Raw genomic sequence first — 18771 nt, forward strand, 5'->3', positions numbered from 1 at the left:
GCCATTTACTGAAACTTAAAATAGGTGATTTTTGTATACATCTCTAAATCAGTGGCGAGTTCCTATGAGCTAGTAAAAAGAAATTCAGCTTACTACTGAGACCCTATTTTCCATGGATTTAATTTTAAACCATGATGCTGTTATAATATCTCAGATAATGAACTTTGTTCTTTTGAGTGAGATTTAAAAGGGCTCACTCTACCTAACTACGGCATAAAAAATATTTCATAGTAGGTCATCAAGCCGACAGGGATTCTCAGACTCCTTGAAGGGTGATCACATTTATGGCTTTCTTCTTTTAAGACACAGCTTCCCACCAGCTTCTACTTTTTCCCCAGTCCTCTGCAGCACAAAACAAGGGAGGCTGCAGCAATGACTGGAGTTGAATTTAGCTCAGGGATTAAAGGGCTGCACAGATGTGCAGGCCAGAGGGATCTTTCTTGTCTCCCCAGTCCTTTCTCAGGATTTGGAAATGCTTCTTCATTAGGAGGGAGCATTAAGAAATAACCCGGGCCAAGTTAAATAAAACAGTTCAGATCTTTTGCATTTAGAATGGTGCTATTCTTAAGAGATGGGTTTTCCAAGTCAGGCTCTTCAGGGTGACAGACAAAGGTTATTTCTATGGTTGGTGTATGAGATCATGGAAGTGATTTGATTTCTACCTGAAAACTTGTACATTGAAATCATATAGTCAATCTCCAATTGCAACTGGGCAGAACACTTGATACAAATGTTTGCCTCTGCTTTGCTCACTGAACACTATGATGTGATTCTATCTTAATTTTAATCTTGGATTCTTCATGAAAGCTGCCCAGAGATCTTGATCAAAACCTAACTTTTTTTTTCAAGAGTTAGTATTTTTAAACAACCCCAATTACTACATAGGGGATAAGCCACAGTTAGCATTGGTTTCAACAGTCCAAGGTTAAGAAGACAAAAAGCCAGTCAGAAAGTGAAGAACAAGCCAGATAGAGGGATGTGCTGAGGAATAGTTAGGATCAGGGTCCATTTCCAGACTTCAAAGGAATCATATGTCCCAGTTGTCTTCTGTGAAATTCTGGAGAGTATGGACATGTCATTTTTATCACTTCAAAAATTACTTTAGTTTTTGTTTCTCCTGATCACATCTCTTTCTCAGTATTATTAATAAGGTGACAGCAACTTACTGATATTGTTTGAGTAGTTTTGTATTGACCTTCAGGGCAAAGAGCACAGCCAAGAGTCTTTGAAAGATTGAAAACTAGAACAATAATTATGGAACAAATGTGCTTCTCTCTATATTATTTGAACATATGTTTATATTGATGTATTGAATGTTTCTGTGCCAATTTCCAGGATTCTGCATTTGCCTTAATGTTAGGAGGGTATTAATGAAAAATGGTTAGTATTTTGTTCTGAGTAAATCTTGGAAGCATTGAAATAATTAATATCAAATGCTTAGAATCATAGAATCATAGAATAGTAGAGTTGGAAGAGACCTCATGGGCCATCTAGTCCAACCCCCCGCTAAGAAGCAGGAAGTAAGAAGCTTACTTCAGTGCTTCATTCTATACTCTAACAGCTCAATTATAAGAATGGATAGTGCTGTAGAAACTTTCTTACTAAAACACAATGCTTCTTAGTGGTCCTAATGGGTGGAGGATTGTGAGAAATAGTCCAAAAAATAATTATTTTAAGCTCTGGGATGACTTCATAAACATTCCTAACCATAGAAGCAACTGCATCAATTCACCTAGATAGTTTGACTCGTGTCTGAACTGTAGGTCACTCAAAGTTTAGCAACCACAGAGCCAGGTCTGTGGATGTTATGAGGTTTGTCATGAAACTGATTGTTTACATATTCAGAATACTGTATCTTCATTATAAGATAAGGGGTAAAACAAATTGTGTTATTTTGCAATGGAGGAAGTAATACTTCCATCCCACAAGCAAGTCTCATTGTATAGATCTTTAGCAGGACAAAGTGATGCACTTTATGATAGAATTATTGTGTAAAAGGGTCTTTGGGAATGGTATAATTAAATCTGTATTTGGTGTGTCTTCAGGGAGAGGATAACAATATTGGCCAGATATTACTCTATTGAAGTAAATAAAAATTTCCATCAAGGGTTACTCCAGACTCAGGATTATTAAAACTATCAACTTGGATCATGTGGTGTTCTGCGCTCCATCAGTGGAGTGGACTATTACTATATTAGAGATGATATATTAGGGTAATAATTCTCTCATAACCAGAAGCGACTTGCAACATGCAACCAAACAAACCAACGTACCTTTTCAGGACCAACTATGACAATAATCTCAATCAATATCAAAGGCATGTCAGCTGCTAAAGAACAGCTGCTTTATGAACTGTGCCGAGATAAGAAATGTGACATGTTGTGTGTCCAAGAAACACACAGGGATAAACAACAGAAATGACCCAAAATTCCAGGAATGATCTTAGTGGCAGAAAGACCATATGCACAGTATAGAAGCCCTGTCTTTGTAAAACCAGGCCTCCAAGTCAGCAGTAACCATAACACTGAAGAAAACAATAAAGAGTTTATAACAGTAGAGCTTAATAACATCACAATTACCTCTATGTACAACCCCCCAAATGAAGAGTTTTGTTTCTCCTTTCCTGAGAACTTTGATAGGCACCAAAGGACTGTAGTAATTGGTGACTTTAACAGCCATAACCATGTATGGGGCTATGCTCAGGAGGACAAAAATGGAGAAGCTGTCCTTTCCTGGGCTGAATTGTACAAACTATCTCTTATTCATGATAAGCTCCCACCATCCTATAACAGTGGGAGATACACTGAGGATATAACCCAGACCTTCTATTTGTGAGTGACAGCATTGTGTAGCAATGCACTAAATCAGTGGGACCACCAATACCAAACACACAGCATCGGCCAATAGTATGCCAAATGTTCCCAACTATAAGGCCTCAGGAAGTTTGATTTAACCAAAGATTCAACTTCAGAAAGGTAGATTGATCTAAATTCTCAAACATGTTAGATGATAAGATCATATTGGTTGCCCCAATCCCTGAGGAATACGAGCGCTTTATCAAAATAGTAAAAACCTGCTCACGGGCTTCTATAACGAGAGGCTGCAAAACACACTGCCTTCAGTGCATTACTCTGATACAGCTGCCTTGTTGGAAGATGATTACAGGCTCCACAATGAAGAGCCATTTAATGAGCAAACTCTTTAGGCACTGCAGAGCATTTTGTCATCCATCTCTAAAGCGAAGAAAGAACAGTGGATAAAGCTGATAACAGAAGTCAATATGGGCAGGAGCAGTCAGAAGACATGGAGGCTGTTAAGACGGTTGAGCAATGATCCCTCACAAGCGAATACCCATGCTCACATAAAGGCAGATTAGATAGTGCATCAACTTCCGAAGAATGGGAAACCCAACCTTTCCACCAAAGTAGAAAGGAAACCAATAGTTAGACAACCAGATAATGAGATCAACAACTTTCATGAACCTTTTACATCTACTGAATTGGACATGGCCCTCAATAAATGTAAAAATGGCAAAGCTGCTGGCCTGGACGATCTACAGATGGAACAAATTAAGAACTTTGCCCCAAAAGCAAGGTGCTGGCTGCTGAAGCTGATGAACAACTGCATTGCATCCTGTCAGATTCCCAAAATCTGGAGGAAAGCAAGAGTCATAGCCATCTTGAAACTAGGCAAAGACCGCAATGACCCAAAAAGCTATAGACCAATCTCCTTGTTGTGCCATGTTTACAAAGTTCTGGAGAGACTTATTTTGCATAGAATTATGGAAAAAATAGACCCATGTATGATTCCACAGCAAGCTGGCTTCAGGAGAGGCAAAAGCTGCACATCATAAGTATCAAACCTGACTCAGCACATAGAAGATAGGTGTCGCACCTCAGCGCTGGTTCACCTTGCTACAACACACACACTCCACCACAGCAGGCTTGAGTTTTTCAGTTTATTGACGAAACAGCAAAACTTAATAAAAATCAGTAAAGAAAGTTTTATTTATTTCGTGTCAAAAGCATTGTACAACAAATACATTTCAAATAATGGAAATTAAAAAAAGAAAAGAAATCACAAGCAACTAAATAGTTTTGGACCAAAAGCGGGCAACAGCAACCGCATTGTCTGTAGCTTTAAACAACTCCTCCTCCGTACATGAGGCAGGGTATTGTGGGCAAGCATACATATGCTGAGTTGTTTCTTCAGCTCCACAGTCACACAAGGTGGAGGATTCCTCCAGGTAGTGCCACCTTGCCAAGTTGTGTTTTGATCTGCCCACTCCACTTCTCAGTCTGTAAAGTAAAGAAAGTAAAATCCAATTGCTAGTGCAATCCTTAAACACAGTTCAATGATTTCGTAGATATTAGTCCAAGGTCCCAAAAATACACAGTAGATCCAAGGTAACATGAAGACATGAGCTTCAAAAGTAATCCAAACACAGATACTAGGCATGAGACAAGACTTGAACCGAAAACAAGGCAAGAGATGATTCTCCAAAAGCGAGGTTGCTCTGACTGGAATCTTTCCCAAATTACATCTCTTTTAACCCTCTTTGCAAGACATAAACACATTCATGTGCACTCTTGTTTCCCCGCGTCTGCCTGCAATTCCCACAGAGCGACGGAGGCCTGATCTCAACTTTAACCTGGAATCCCTCTCTAACAAGCATTCATTCCCCCTCACTACCATCTGAGCTCTGTTGACAATTCTCAGACTCCTGTAGAAGGTCATCCTTATCTTTGCTCAACTGAGAACTTTCCACATTCCCTTGTTCCGTCTGTTTTCCCAAGTCATCCGGAGCTCCCGAATCACCTGCCTTTCTGAGTCAACAACATTCCCTGGGACAAACTGCTGTTCCACATTTCCTGGAACAAACTGCTGTTCCCCAAATCCCCTTTCATCATCATCAGACTGAATCACAACAATGGGTTTGAAAGGCAGCAGGATTACCTGGGAAGGAATCCCACTGGAGCATTGCAACACGCCAAAATACTTGGGAGTTACCCTGGATTTGCCCTGACTTACAAGAAGCTCTGATTGTCTATCAAGCAAAAAGTGGGCGCTAGAAATAATATCGTACGAAATCTGACTGGCACAACCTGGGGATCACAACCAGAGACAGTGAAGACATCTGCCCTTGCACTTTTCTACTCTGCTACTGAATACGCATGCCCAGTTTGGACTACATCTCATGTTAAAACGGTAGATGTAACTCTTAATGATACATGCTGCATCATCACAGGTCTACGCCCCACACCACTGGAGAAATTATACTGTTTAGCTGGCATTGTACCACCTAACATCTGCCGGGAAGTAGCAGCCAGCAGTGAAAGGACCAAGACATTGACATCTCTGGTCCATCCCGTTTGGGTAAGTTCTGGTGTGCAGAACTTGGCGACCTTATAAGTTATAGCCAAGTTTGTATCTGAAAGCAGCAGAGAGATGGAAAATTGTCCAGAGTGCCCTGGGTGCTTATATAGGCATAGCATAATGACGCGGGATTGAATTTCTCTATAGAACAGGCACAGAAGAAGCACATATTCTATTGTCTCTATGTGTCCTGAATCACAGGGGCACAGTCTCTCAGCATATGGGGTCTTCCGGTAACAACCTTCCAATACGGCAGATGGGAGGGCCTGGCAACATGCCAGAGTGAAGGCCCTCCAATGGCTAGAAACCTCTACCGTCATTAGATATTTCATAGGAGAGGTACAAAACCTACTGACTGCATCGATAATAAAGGATGGGCCATTGGCTAAGTCCAATTGGCGCTCAATGTCACTCATGTATTCCATAACTGAGATAGAAGGCAATTCACAATAACTACAATTTTAAAATGTGCAAATAAATAACAATAAATTCTGATGCTAAAATAGTATCAAACATGTTGTAGTATTTTGAAACATTGCAGTTTTTAAAATAAAAAAAGCCAACTACAGCAACTACCCCTTCAAAACCCTGCCCTTTAAAGCAAGCCAACCAGTCTTGCTTGAATAAGTGTTAAGTAATTATGAGCTTTGGATTTTGATTCTGTAACTCAAATAACCCTGGGGGAGTGTTTTAAAGATGTTTTTAAGATGTTTTTAAATTGTTAGATTTTAGCCTGTTCTTGTAAGCCTCCCCGAGCCCTAGGGGAGTGGCGGCATATAAGTTTGAATAATAAATACATAAATAAATATATATAGCATTATGGCCTCAGAATTTGGTGGAGGCTTTTAAACGGAGGCTGAGTGGTCATCTGGCAGGAGTGCTTTGATTGTGTGTTCCTGGATGGCAGAATGGGGTTGCACTGGAAGGCCCTTGGAGTCTCTTCCAGCGCTATGGCTCTATGGTTCTATGACTGTGATTAGGAACAAAGAAATATTTTCAATGTTTACTTTCTAACAAGGCTATTTGAAATATATTCCTGTTCAATATATGGTCTTTTTGTTGTTAACCAAGTCAAAAGAAAGTTTCAATAAATGGCTTAAGTGCAAGTAATTGCCATGGCTCAGTATTCTACACAGGGAAAAATTAATATATGAGATGAAAATGTCAAAATAAAAGGTCAGGGAAGTGAATTGAAGAAGAAAGTTGAACATTACCTAAAAGAACCTGTTTGTTGGTAGAAGCTCCCTCTGGCATTTAAAAAAAAGTGTTAGGAGGGGATATATAATGACTGAATATTTCACACTTAATTAAAATGTTACATAAGGTTTCCAAAGTGTCCTGTTTCATGTAATGAAAAATAGATATCCATTGCTGCAGGGTTTTGTCTTGAGATAATTTATATGCTGAAAGTGATGTTTGACAGGTCATTTCAGGAGACACATACAGCATAGTTGTCAGGAGACATACACAGCATAGTATATGCTTATTCACATGTGAGTGTGTCTTCTCAATATATTAGAAAACTTTCACTTTTGCATGGAATGTATAGATGGATAATTCTAATTCATTCAGTAGATTAGCACTACAGTCTTTCATCTTTTTTGGAGATTAGTTGCATAGCGTTGTACTGAGTTAAACATAATTTATATCTAAGTAAAGATGAAAGAGTCAGTTTGGTGTAGTGGCCTGAGTGCTGGATAAGATTTCCAGAAAACCAAGGTTTGAATGCTCTCTTAGCCATGGAAACTTAGTGGGTTTCCTTGGGCAAGTCTTACATGTTCACTATTTGAAGAAGGCAATGACAAACCCCTTCTGAATAAATCTTGCCCCAAAAAATCCATGATTAGTTCTCCTTAGGTTCTCCATAAGTTAGTGGGAAATACCAACAAATGTATAGTTAGCACCACATTCTTGCTAAAGCAGGATGGGTGGAGTGGTTCTTCAAAGTCTTGAAATGATCTGGCAATAAAGGTTGACCTATTATGTTATAGTGGTGCATTGGCCATCACTAGTGCAGTGAGAGTAATATCTACTATTTTGGCCAAAATAGTAGGTAATATGAACAGAGCTGGTATGTGGATGAATGGTATGCTGGTTTCAAAGGTTTATTTTAGAAAAATGAAAGTTGAAATAGATATGTCGAGTATCAAGAAGAACTGTAACAAGATTGAATAATTATTAAAATATTTCTATTATGTCCTATATCCATGGCTCTTAAGGTACAAAAAAGTCAATATAAATGGTTTAAGAATAATTTTATATGCTAAAAGCATATAAAATGTCTTATCAACTTCAAACAAGATAGTGAAAACCAGCTAAAACTGTCTAAATCAAATTTAAAACCACACACAGACAGTTGTGGACTAAATTAATCAGTTCCTAAAGGCTTTAGCAAAAAGCCAAAATTTTACTTGGTACTGGAATGACAACAAGATAAGTACCAGCTGGGCTGCTAAAGACAGAGAATTATTACTAGATTATTACTGACAGGATGCTTGGATGAAAGACCAAATATTTGTGTACATATTGTTTGCCTGGGCATGGTCGACTCTCCGCCGGACGATGGTGAACAATAAACACACTGACAAAATAACTGTTTGGGTAAACTGGCCACAACATTTTATTGGTTACAGGAATGAAGGGTTGGCTGCCCTGCATGGGTCCCGGATCAATGATCTGACAGCCCCTTGCTGCCTGATCCAAATGAGTCACGGCGCAACCGACACCTGGCCCGGTAGTCGGTCTCCAGCGCCACCTGGCGGTAGCTAAAATATCCCCTCCCCCCTGATGCCAATGAAAAGGGGGGGGGGGTGGAGTATTTTACGAGATCCGAGACCCATGTCACACGCCACAAAAGGAGGGTGGGGACCCCCCACTCTCCTTGCCGCCAACCCTACCTTCCGTAGCCAACAAAAGCGATAACGTGAATAACGATGTGTGTAACTGACAACGCTCCCCGACATGGATACCGATTGCCCCAACAGTGGGCGGCGAGGCGCTGCCATGCAGCTATCCGACGGCCTGAGTCCTGTCCCGCCTCGCAGCTTGATGCGAGAGTCCTCATCAGTCCATCCAGCGCTTAGGGGGTAATTTCGCCTTCCTGTGGCGGCCACAGCGCTCGGTTCCCCCCGACCGACCGCTGCTGGATGATGCCATCTCTCTCCCGCCAACTGATCTCCTCGACTCCCGGCGGCGCACCTGAGGAAAAGGAGGAGAGGGGCCGGCAGACCTCGTAGCCTCCAGGAGAAGGCCGGGTCTGATGTATGATGAGTAAGCTGCCGATTTCCACCTCCCCATGGCTTTTATGATGTCCACTGGCACACCTCCCACCGCTGCAGTGGTGGCTGCTCCTATCCTGAATGAATGCCCTCCGTACTCCGCAGCGGGAAGGCCCAGGCCTAGTAGGGCGCTGCGGAATATCGCCATGAACTGGTATCTAGATAGTGGGGTACCATTGCGATGGATGAAAAGCGTTCCCGGGGATGACTTACGAATGTGTAAATATTCAGAGAGTGCCCTGACTGGACATAACCGCCCCGGTTCTAACCCTTGGATGTTGAGGGATGCCCCTCTTCCCCCTTGATCAGTCTTGGATTGCCTGATCCGAATAACCAATGAATTATGCCTGATAGAAACATCCCTGAGCTGTAGTGCCCTCCCAGAACCATCGGACTTGGAGTCGGTCACCACCTCCCCCAGTCTCAGTGCCCCAAAGAAGGCTGTGGTATAAGCTGCTGTGAAAAGTTTCACCTCATAACGTGAAGCGCAGATTCCCTTCAGTGACGAGATGAGCCTGCAGAGTGTGTTGTAAGAGAGGGGGCGTCTTCCATCTTTCTGCTTCGGTGCTCGCTTGCTCCATCCTCTCAATAACTTCCTTGTTCTGTAGTCATTGCATGGGTCTCCCCATCCTGCCGCTTTGCTGTGGAAGGCAATGCCTGCCAGTTGCCGCCGCATGGCGTGTGCTGAGACGTTGGCCCTCCTCTGATGAATGATGAAATGTAGCACCTCGTCCTCGCTGGTTGGCCATCTGCTGCCGTACCCCGCTTCCAGCCTGAATTTGATGAATGTAGTCATAGCTGCACGGTAGGCCCTCCTGGTCGCGGGAGCAATGGTTAGCATCAGTTCTGACCAGGCTTCTCCTCTCCAAGGGTCCACAGCTCCTGTGGGAAAATGGTGGGCTGGAGGTCTGCTTCTGGTGCTAGCGACCGAAACCTGTTGTCCTGGAAATGGGACAATGCATCCGCTACTTCATTGTGAACACCTGGAATATATTGGGCTAAGAAAGTGATGTTAGCTTCCAAGCAAGTTAGTACAAATTGCCTTACAAGCCTCATGACCCTAGGAGATTTTGATGTTTGTTTGTTGATGACCCTGACTACAGCCTGATTGTCACACCAAAATCGCACTCTCTTGTTCCTGAAGTGGTCGGTCCAGGTTCGCACGGCCACTAATATGGGAAAAAACTCAAGGAAGGTGAGGTCCCGCAGTATGCTTCCTCCCACCCAACTGTCCGGCCACCTGGCCGCGCACCAGTGCCCCTGAAGAAATACTCCGAAGCCGCTGCTGCCTGCCGCGTCGGAGTGAACCTGGAGTTCAGTCCCTGGCTCCCATCTTTCTTGCCAAATGGCAATACCATTGAACCTGTCCAAAAATTCCAGCCATACCCTCAGGTCGTCCCGCATTCCTTGCGTGATTCTGATACGGTGATGCGGGGCGCTGATCCCTGCGGTGGCCCGCGCCAAACGGGCACAGAAAGGCCTCCCCGGTGACACCACTTTGCAGGCAAAGTTGAGGTGCCCTAAAATGGCCTGTAATTCTTTGAGCGTGACCTTTTTCTTGCTGATGGCCTCGCACACTAGTCCTTTTAGCTTGGACAGTTTGTCCTCAGGCAGGCGGGATACGCCCAGAATGGAATCTAATTGTATACCTAAGTAGGTGATGCTGGTTGAGGGGCCCTCGGTCTTTTCTTTTGCTAATGGTATGCCAAAAACCATGGCCATAGCCCTGAAAGTCCGGAGAAGGTGTGCGCATTCGTCACTGTCCCTGACGCCCACAAAAAGAAAATCATCAAGGTAGTGAGTAATAAACTTGGAACGAGCAAAAGTACGTGCCACCCATTCCAAAAAGGAACTGAAGGTTTCAAAGGCAGCACAGCTGACTGCGCAGCCCATGGGCATTGCTTTGTCAAAATACCATTTCTCATTAAATTTGAATCCCAGCAAATTGAAGTCCGCTGGGTTGACGGGGAGCAGCCGGAATGCGGACTGAATGTCGCATTTTGCCATGAGGGCGTGTGGACCTTTCTCATGTACTAAGTTGACAGCTTGGTCAAATGAGGCGTATTTGACTGAACAGAGCTCGGGGGGGATGGCATCGTTGACAGATGAACCTTTTGGGTAAGACAGATGATGGATGAGGCGGTATTCGCCAGGCGCCTTCTTGGGCACCACCCCTAGCGGGGAAACTCGAAAGTTCTCGAGAGGTTGAGCCTGGAAAGGTCCTGCGATCCTGCCTGCCTCTAATTCCTTGGCAATTTTGTTGCTAAGGACCTCAGGCATTTGCGCTGCCGATTTTAAGTTGCCTGAGGTGAATGCGGTTCTGGGACCTTGTGCCGGTATGCGGAAGCCGCGGGAGAAACCCTCACGTAAAAATGATGCTGCAGCCTTTAAGGGATACGCCTTCAGCCATGGCTGCATGGCAGTGAGGCGCACTGGGGTGAAAGCCAGTGTCCCAATAGAGTCGCGGGGGTTACTTGGAGCGAGCGGAGCTGCTCCCATTGGATGCTCCACCTTCTTTTTTGAAACCGGGCTGGGCACCAGCCAGGCCTGATCGAAAGGGCTGCCCGTTGCTGCCGAACTTCCCACAACTCATCTTGGTGTGGTTTCCTGAGCAGTATTCACAAACATGGTCGAAGCGGCAGCATGCCCGTTGGCATTTTCCTAGGTTGAACTCCCAGCACACCGCCCGCCTGCTGTCCTTTCTGCCCCAGCTGCGGTCTGACCTGCCCGCATCTGACTTGCTTTTTATGCTGGGGCCGACTTCGGTGAGCCATATATCAAGGTATTCGGTGAGCCATATATACCAAGGTATTCGGAAAAACCGGCCATCCAGTTAACAAAGTTCTGTTCCACCGGTCTATCCTTCTCCCCTTTTTTGCGCCTGCCTCTTTGGTGGGGTTCCCTACCTTCCTCCCCTTCTGGTTTTATAAGTGAAAAAACGTCCACGTAATAGCCTTTTAGTATCTTGCTGATGATGCGGGGAGACAGGTGAGTGCCAGGTGGATCTTCATTGTCCTGAAAGGGGGCAGGTAGCGCCGGAGCAGGAGCCTTGCGCTTGCCCCAAGCGCCACATGGGGCTCCCAACGCTGCCGCTGTCTCAGTTCTGTCCCTGATGGCCCATTCAGGGAGTCCCGGCACAAGGGCTGCTGTCCTCCAATAGTTATCTCTGTCAACTAGGTCAGCACGGGCATACTCACTCTCCGTGGAGTCGCTGTCTGTAGTGGTCTGGCAACAGCACCTTGAAGACCTGCGCGACTTCTTGCGAGTGCTGCCGCCACTCCGTTCGGTCCGCTCGGTAGCTGCTATGGAGTCATCGCCGCTGGATGCCGGACTAATCGAGGGTGTTCTGGAAACGTCCTTGTCTCTCGTGCGTCTCCTGCCCCTCGATGCGTCCCTTTGCGAGGATGCTGATGCCCTCTCGGACCTTTGGTAAACTCTCGACTCAAGTTTACCCATTCTATCTACCAGGCGGGCGAGATTCTGGGATATCCAATCCAGCGCACCCCCATCCTGCTTACCAGCGCGTTTGGGAGCCGCCTTGCGCGTGGGCGCCTTACTAGGTGTTTTTCTTCTAGCCTCCCGCTCGGCTGTTGCTTTGCCCCTGGGCGGCCTCGTTGTTCTAGCCGGTAACTCCTTTTCAATTCCTGCTGCCGCCCTGGTGATCTTTTTAGGCGCCATTGCCCTTCCCCTTTATTCAACCTCCGAATGGCTGCTGTTGAGCCATTGGCCATTGGCCAGCGGGTGCTGGCGGCGGGAAACATTCCCGCCGCGCCGAGGGGGCTTCTGGGAACAAGAAGCCCCCCCAGCCCGCCGCCATGATGGGAGGGAGGGAGCGCCCTTCCCAGCAATCTGCACGGCCCGGTGAGTCGGGCCCTGCCCTTTACCGTGAACTGTGCCATTCTATAATTCTTCCTATAGCAAATTTTAGTAGGCTTATATACATTTGGAAGTGAATAGGTGTCACTGAAGACTAAGGATGCTTTCTGTGTTACGCAGGGGCACCCATAAAGAGTCCAACATTACATTAAAAAAAGCTTTATATATTTTAAAAATGCCCCAGCACATACATTTGAATTCCCGTTTTGAAAGCACTGAGAACACAAAGGGCTGTAGAGCTGGAAATACTAAAGCCTGTTGGTTTTGTTGAGAAAGGGAATGGCAGCATTGTATCCTAACTGACGGGATTATAGCATGTCTTCCATAGTTAGGCTGGTAACTTATTCTTCAAATGTTTTTGCTGCCACCTTGCCCAAATGCAGAACTTGCAATAGGTACTTAAACCCTTCTATGTGGGTGTGTTTGGGAACTTTCCCTCTTTGCTAAATTTCAGGAAAGCTAAAACCGCTCTGCTAAAAAAACATGGTTACAAACTTATCTAAGGAATCCAATAAAAACCTAATAAGCTTGAGTTTCCTGGCAGAGTGCAGAATTTTGGCAAACTCAGGCCATATTCCTCTGTTCTATGATGACCTGAGATTTGAAATTCAATTGAAGACTAGTTTGTTCCCTGGCACTTGGGAAGTTTCAAAGTCATGTTTTCTTTCCTTTCTTATAATTATCAGTGACCTAAATCCAGATGTTCTCTCATTCCTGCTCTTTTTCCAGTGGTTGACAGCAGTTTGAGCTTATTTTCTTTCTGGTTCACAATCACCAGCACCAGGCCACAGCCTCAGAAAAATTAAGACTTTGAAGCCTATAGCAATTTTCCTGTTTGCCTTGACTGACACTTCATAGTATAAAGTACATTCTTATAGAAGGAAAAGTTAATTCTGAGTTAAGAAGAAAAATCAAAAGGCAAGGACTGAATTCATTTGAATTGAAAACTCAGTTCACTGGAATTCACATCTTTTATGCAGAGCAGTATTCACTCCTCTCTGCCTCTCAATCATTTCTTTTACATAATACCGTAAGGACCACTTGTCAATAAAAATCTTGAAAAAGTTCAACAGCTCAGACTCCGCCAAGTTCTGGCACTTATGATTATACATTATAATCATAATTGTTGTTTTGTCCTTTCAGGACATTTCAATTATGGTGACCTTAGACCAAAATTTAATGGGAAAGAATTGTTCAGAGGGGAATTCAGACCCTCCTGTCCAGAGTCATAGTCTAAGGAATTTATCAGACATAGGGAGAGGAGTGTCTTCTCCCCACTGCTGGAACTGAGTCTCATGAAGCCCATCACATGAGGCAGGGCTATTTCTGGTGGGATTTTGTGGGGCTCTGTTGTGGAAGTGTTGCGGCAGCAGAGAGCCCAGAAGAATCAGGTGTTTATCCAACTCCTCACTGAAGAAGAGAAAAGGAGGTGAAGAGGAAGTGACAGGAGGGAACAGAGCCTGATGGGTCCCTCTGCTGTCCAATTCTTTCCATCACTGTCCTCCTGTTTACCCATGCCTGTCTGAGAAGGTCCTAATACACAAACCACTACACCGCACTGATGCATAGTAATCAATATACAGTCAGTCCCGGACATTCGCTGGGGTTAGGGGCACAGGATACCCATGGAGTAGGAAACAAACAAATTAAAAATAGTCTTGTTTTTACATGAGAGAACACCTCAGCAGGAATCTCTTAAATCTGACAGCTCAGCTCTGTGGTCAACATCCAGGCATGTAGGACCTAGACATTTTTAAAGAGACCATATTAGTCACATTGTGAATAATAAAGTCTACAAAAGTTAAGACCACAAATGTGGAGGGCTAACTATATACATGTGTATATGTATGTTCATTTGTTTCCCCAAATCTCTATCCCTTCTGATATGGGAAACAGAAGTCTGATGTGCTGATTTTATACTCTATGTTGATTTTATACTTTGGAGTAATCATTTCATTCATCCCTTCTCTTAAATCTTGGTTAGATACCACAGCTTCAGAGCTGCTGGATGAATTAGTTTAGACTAGTGTTTGTATACTAAATCATTAAAAGAAGGAAGAATGTAGAATGATTGGCAGTTTCAATAAAAACTCCACCTGCCTTCCATGTTCCCTAAGTCTTTTCCATGTTGTGCAGGGCAATCGCAATAAATTCTGTAGAGCCTGTGTGCTTTCTGGACCGTAGTAGCCAGAAAGGCTTTATTGATTGGAGCCCTTTCATTGCTTCTTTGGTTGCAGGACATAATAAAAAAGATATTGGCCAGTTGGCAGATATTGTTTTCTATGCCTTGTTTAAAAAGCATTGTGCTCCAGCACAGATTCAGCATTTGAAAGAAGCTTACATTCAACATGAAAGGGTAAAGCTGAGTTGTGAGTTTGGTTTCAGTGATTGTTCAATTTAGTATCTATACATTAATATAATGTTGTTTCTTTAAAAAAAAAAAGGTTGTTGTCTTGTAAACACTAGCCAATCATCTTTGAAATGCCATGCTATATATTATACAAAACTTTTCAGATGGAATCAGTTTACTGGCACTGAACACTATAGACAAATATCTTTCTTTTGGATGATGATGATGACGATTGGTATAAAGGTACATTCAGTTGTGGGATTTTTAAGCTACAGCGTAAAGTTATATTTCCAGAACACCTCCTCCTTATCTCCTCAGTGAAGTCACAGAAAGGGGTGTGAAATTTGTGGTGCATGCTAAGACTCTTTATCCGAACTTGCTCTGAACCTTCTTTTATTTATCCAGGTGGCGTATGGTCAGATGTAATACTACATCTTTTTCCACTCACATTTTTCTCCCTTCTTTGTATGTTTCTAGAGTGCATGTTCCACATATCATTCAAGTATTAAGACATTGCTCACCCCTCTCTTGTTTCCACAACACACTCACATATTATGTACAGTACTGTGTTATGAAAGCCTCACTTCTCAGCTGTTGCCCTGAGGTCCAGATCAATGTCACACCCACACACCATATGAGAACAAAGCCATATTTATTTTCATTTGGCTTCCAAGCTTTCCTGGTTTGTTTGAATTTCATTAGTACTTTGAATGAAAGGTTTTGACAATATTTGAGCTTAAAATTGTCCCCATATCAACTCTTTGTTTCAATCATAGGTTTGTGTCAATCATATATTTCAGTCATGCATTTTCTTCAGATGTGAGATGCCCTCCTCCTCTTTTTTCTAACAGTCAAGTTCTCTGAAAAGTATTAAGTAGGGACTGTAACTGTCTTCACAGTGTCGCACGTGGTGGGCATACACCTAGGACTTATATGCCACTTGTCACACACTGACATAGGTCCATCACTTATTTCCATGTTTAGAAACATTTATTTATTTATTTACTTTATTTATATCCTGCCCTTCTCACCCCGAAGAGGACTCAGCGTGGCTTACAAATCATATGTACATACAATATATTATTAGCATAGCACAATATTAGCATTAAATTACTATATTGTACTATATCGCTATACTGTAATATTATTAGTAATATTACATGTAATATATAATATATAATAAATATTATTATATTGTATTATTATTAGTAGAATATTGTATTACATTATATTATCAATATTATATATATATACAATATATTATTTTTATATTATTGTATTTTTTAAATATAATTTTTATTGAAGTTTTCAAGTAGGTTACATAAAAGGGGCAGGATACGATCCTTATAAAAAAGGAAAGGGATAACAAGGAAAGGGAAGTAACTATGGGAATACTAAGGTTACATGACTCGCCTGTCCTTACTTCATGAGATTTAGAGCTCCAACCACCAAAACACATATGATCTAATCTTGGGTAAAATATTTACAATTGATTTTGTGATGTATAGCGAGGGGTGAAACATTATATGTCGAGAAACACCTGTCATTCCAGCATTCTACACCACATTTGGTGAGACCTACATCATTTTCAGAGTTTTGTAGAAGTTGGGAGGGAGATATAATTACAGGCAGTCCCCAAGCTACGTGCAAGATAGGTTCTGTGGGTTTGTTCTTAAGCTGAATTTGTATGTAAATTGGAATATTTCTTAAGTGTAACGCCAGCCATATATATTGTATAGCACCTTTTAAACTTGCCTAGTGTTGAGTGTTAGCTGCCTTGAGTCCCCACAGGGAGAAAGGTGAGCTATAAATAAAGAATATATAAATTTTTGTAACTTGGGGACTGCCTGTACTATTTTATCAGTGCATCACCATGTTCTTTTTAGATGACTGTATTATATTCCAGTTTTGTACAATATTTTGTAAAATCCTGCTGCCACAATATGAATTAAACCATCTGTATTTAATTATTCTGTCCCACGTCTCTGATAGCTGGGCTCAAGTACAGCTAAAATAGATGAGTTTTAAGGGATATTTCTCAAATTAAAACTCATAAATGCATATGTATATTAACGTCCAAAAGATCATATCTTATCTTGGAAGCTAAGTAGGGTCAGCCATAATTAGTACCCTATGAAATTCATGGGGTTGCAATACGTTGACAGGCAGTTTGATGGCATCCCCTGTTTTGTTTACTTTCAAGAACATTAGTTGACATCCATCCTGCTAAAATACTTTATACCCATACCCATACATATACATACACATATTATTTATAAATCAAAGGACTGGTGTGTTGTATTTACCAATAATTCCAGTCTTGACCAGAGTCTTGGCATTTAATCTTCCTCAAATTGCAAATGAGATTGTTAGAGGTGTCAGTCACAGTGCCAAAGACCCCTCTACTACATTCATTAAATGTGCTAATTCTCTGTAATTTAATAATGCTTAGTTGGAGAACAAACTGAACATCAAAGTATCTCCTTGCAAGGGGTAGTGAAAATATTCTTAGACATTATGGAGATGGTTTGGAAAATTGTTTACAACCAAATATTGGTCAGAAAATAGACTAAAAATGGAAATGAATTCCTAAATTGTTTAAAATAAGATTTAAAACAGAGGAATCCTTTATATTGTTAATCAGGTTTCAAGTCATCTGAGTGGAATTGTATTGATGCTCTATGCTAGTAATTGCCTTGTTTGCGGACTCATGTAGTGGTGAAAAAGGAAGGCAGACAAAACTTTGCTGCCATCCTACCATCACCTCCTGTGCCAGCATAGTTATGCCAGTGTAGAGCATCAACAGGGTTTTGAACTCTATATTTTTTTGCTTTAACGAATATGGAGAATAATTCACACCTGTGTACAATAATTTTTGCAAATTGTCGTGAGATTCTAAATAGCATACATAATTAATTTAGTGAAAAAATGAGTTTACAACTCTAGTGTCACGTAATTGCTTTTAACTGGAGACAACCAGTTATGTCATTGCTTCAGAAGAGTGAATCCACCATTGGGGTTTACAGGTGATAGTAAGGGTTTTATAAGAGCTTTCCAAGGTGCTGAAATCAGCACCCTTGATATCTCCCATGTACTGTGGAGTGGCTTCCATAGGACCCAGAGTAGATCCATCATCCTAAAGTAACAGAGCCACTGACTGCATCTGTTTCTTACCAAAGATTTGCTCTCATTTAAATTTAAATCTTCCTTCAAATAAAACATTTCAGCCTTAAAATAACTGGAGAATGAGAAGTATTTTTTAAAGAATACTTTTTTGGAGTCACTTTCTGCTAATGGGATCCTGAGGATAGTACTAATATTACTGTATATTGATACAGTAATATTACTGTATTTGCCATTATATACCCATCAGCCTCTACCTGCATTGATAATGAAGATGGACAGTGAGTGTAGAAATTAATTAGCATTTGAAGGGCTGCAAAAACGTGATCTCTGCCTTAAAATATTGGCTTGAAGGCAGGGATACAAAGATGTTGGAGTGCAAGTAGCAATGGGACTAGAAGCAATTCAAACATGCAGGCAAGAAATGACAAGTCCCATGTCTCCAGTGGCCATTACCACTTTCTCCTTCTTTCAGTGGCACTCCATATGTTGACAACTGTTATACCTCAGCTTCTGTGGTTGGAACATTCAGACAGAGATGAGGAGGTAGATTGCCAGGAATCTGAAGATATTGGTGGCAATTGTCCCCTTTGATCTTTGAACTTGGAGAGACCTATGCCACCAATATCTGCTAAGGCAGAGGGAGCCCTTCTCCCTAGCAAGAGATTGAAGACCCATTATCATCATTCTTCAAGCAACAAAATTATAAGGAATCATTACACCAGTTCCAGCAGTTGTTACATATATTACATTGACCTAATTAAGAAC

At 42.3% G+C, this 18771-nt stretch overlaps 1 protein-coding gene across 4 annotated transcripts in view; it reads left to right on the forward strand.

Annotated features, from left to right (window-relative positions):
• Positions 1-18771, forward strand: part of adamts2 (ADAM metallopeptidase with thrombospondin type 1 motif 2) — a 416207-nt gene that overhangs the window by 296150 nt on the left and 101286 nt on the right. The gene's annotated exons all lie outside the window — the stretch shown is intronic.

The sequence above is a fragment of the Anolis carolinensis genome, chromosome 2, assembly GCF_035594765.1.
Source record: "Anolis carolinensis isolate JA03-04 chromosome 2, rAnoCar3.1.pri, whole genome shotgun sequence".
NCBI lineage: Eukaryota > Metazoa > Chordata > Lepidosauria > Squamata > Dactyloidae > Anolis > Anolis carolinensis.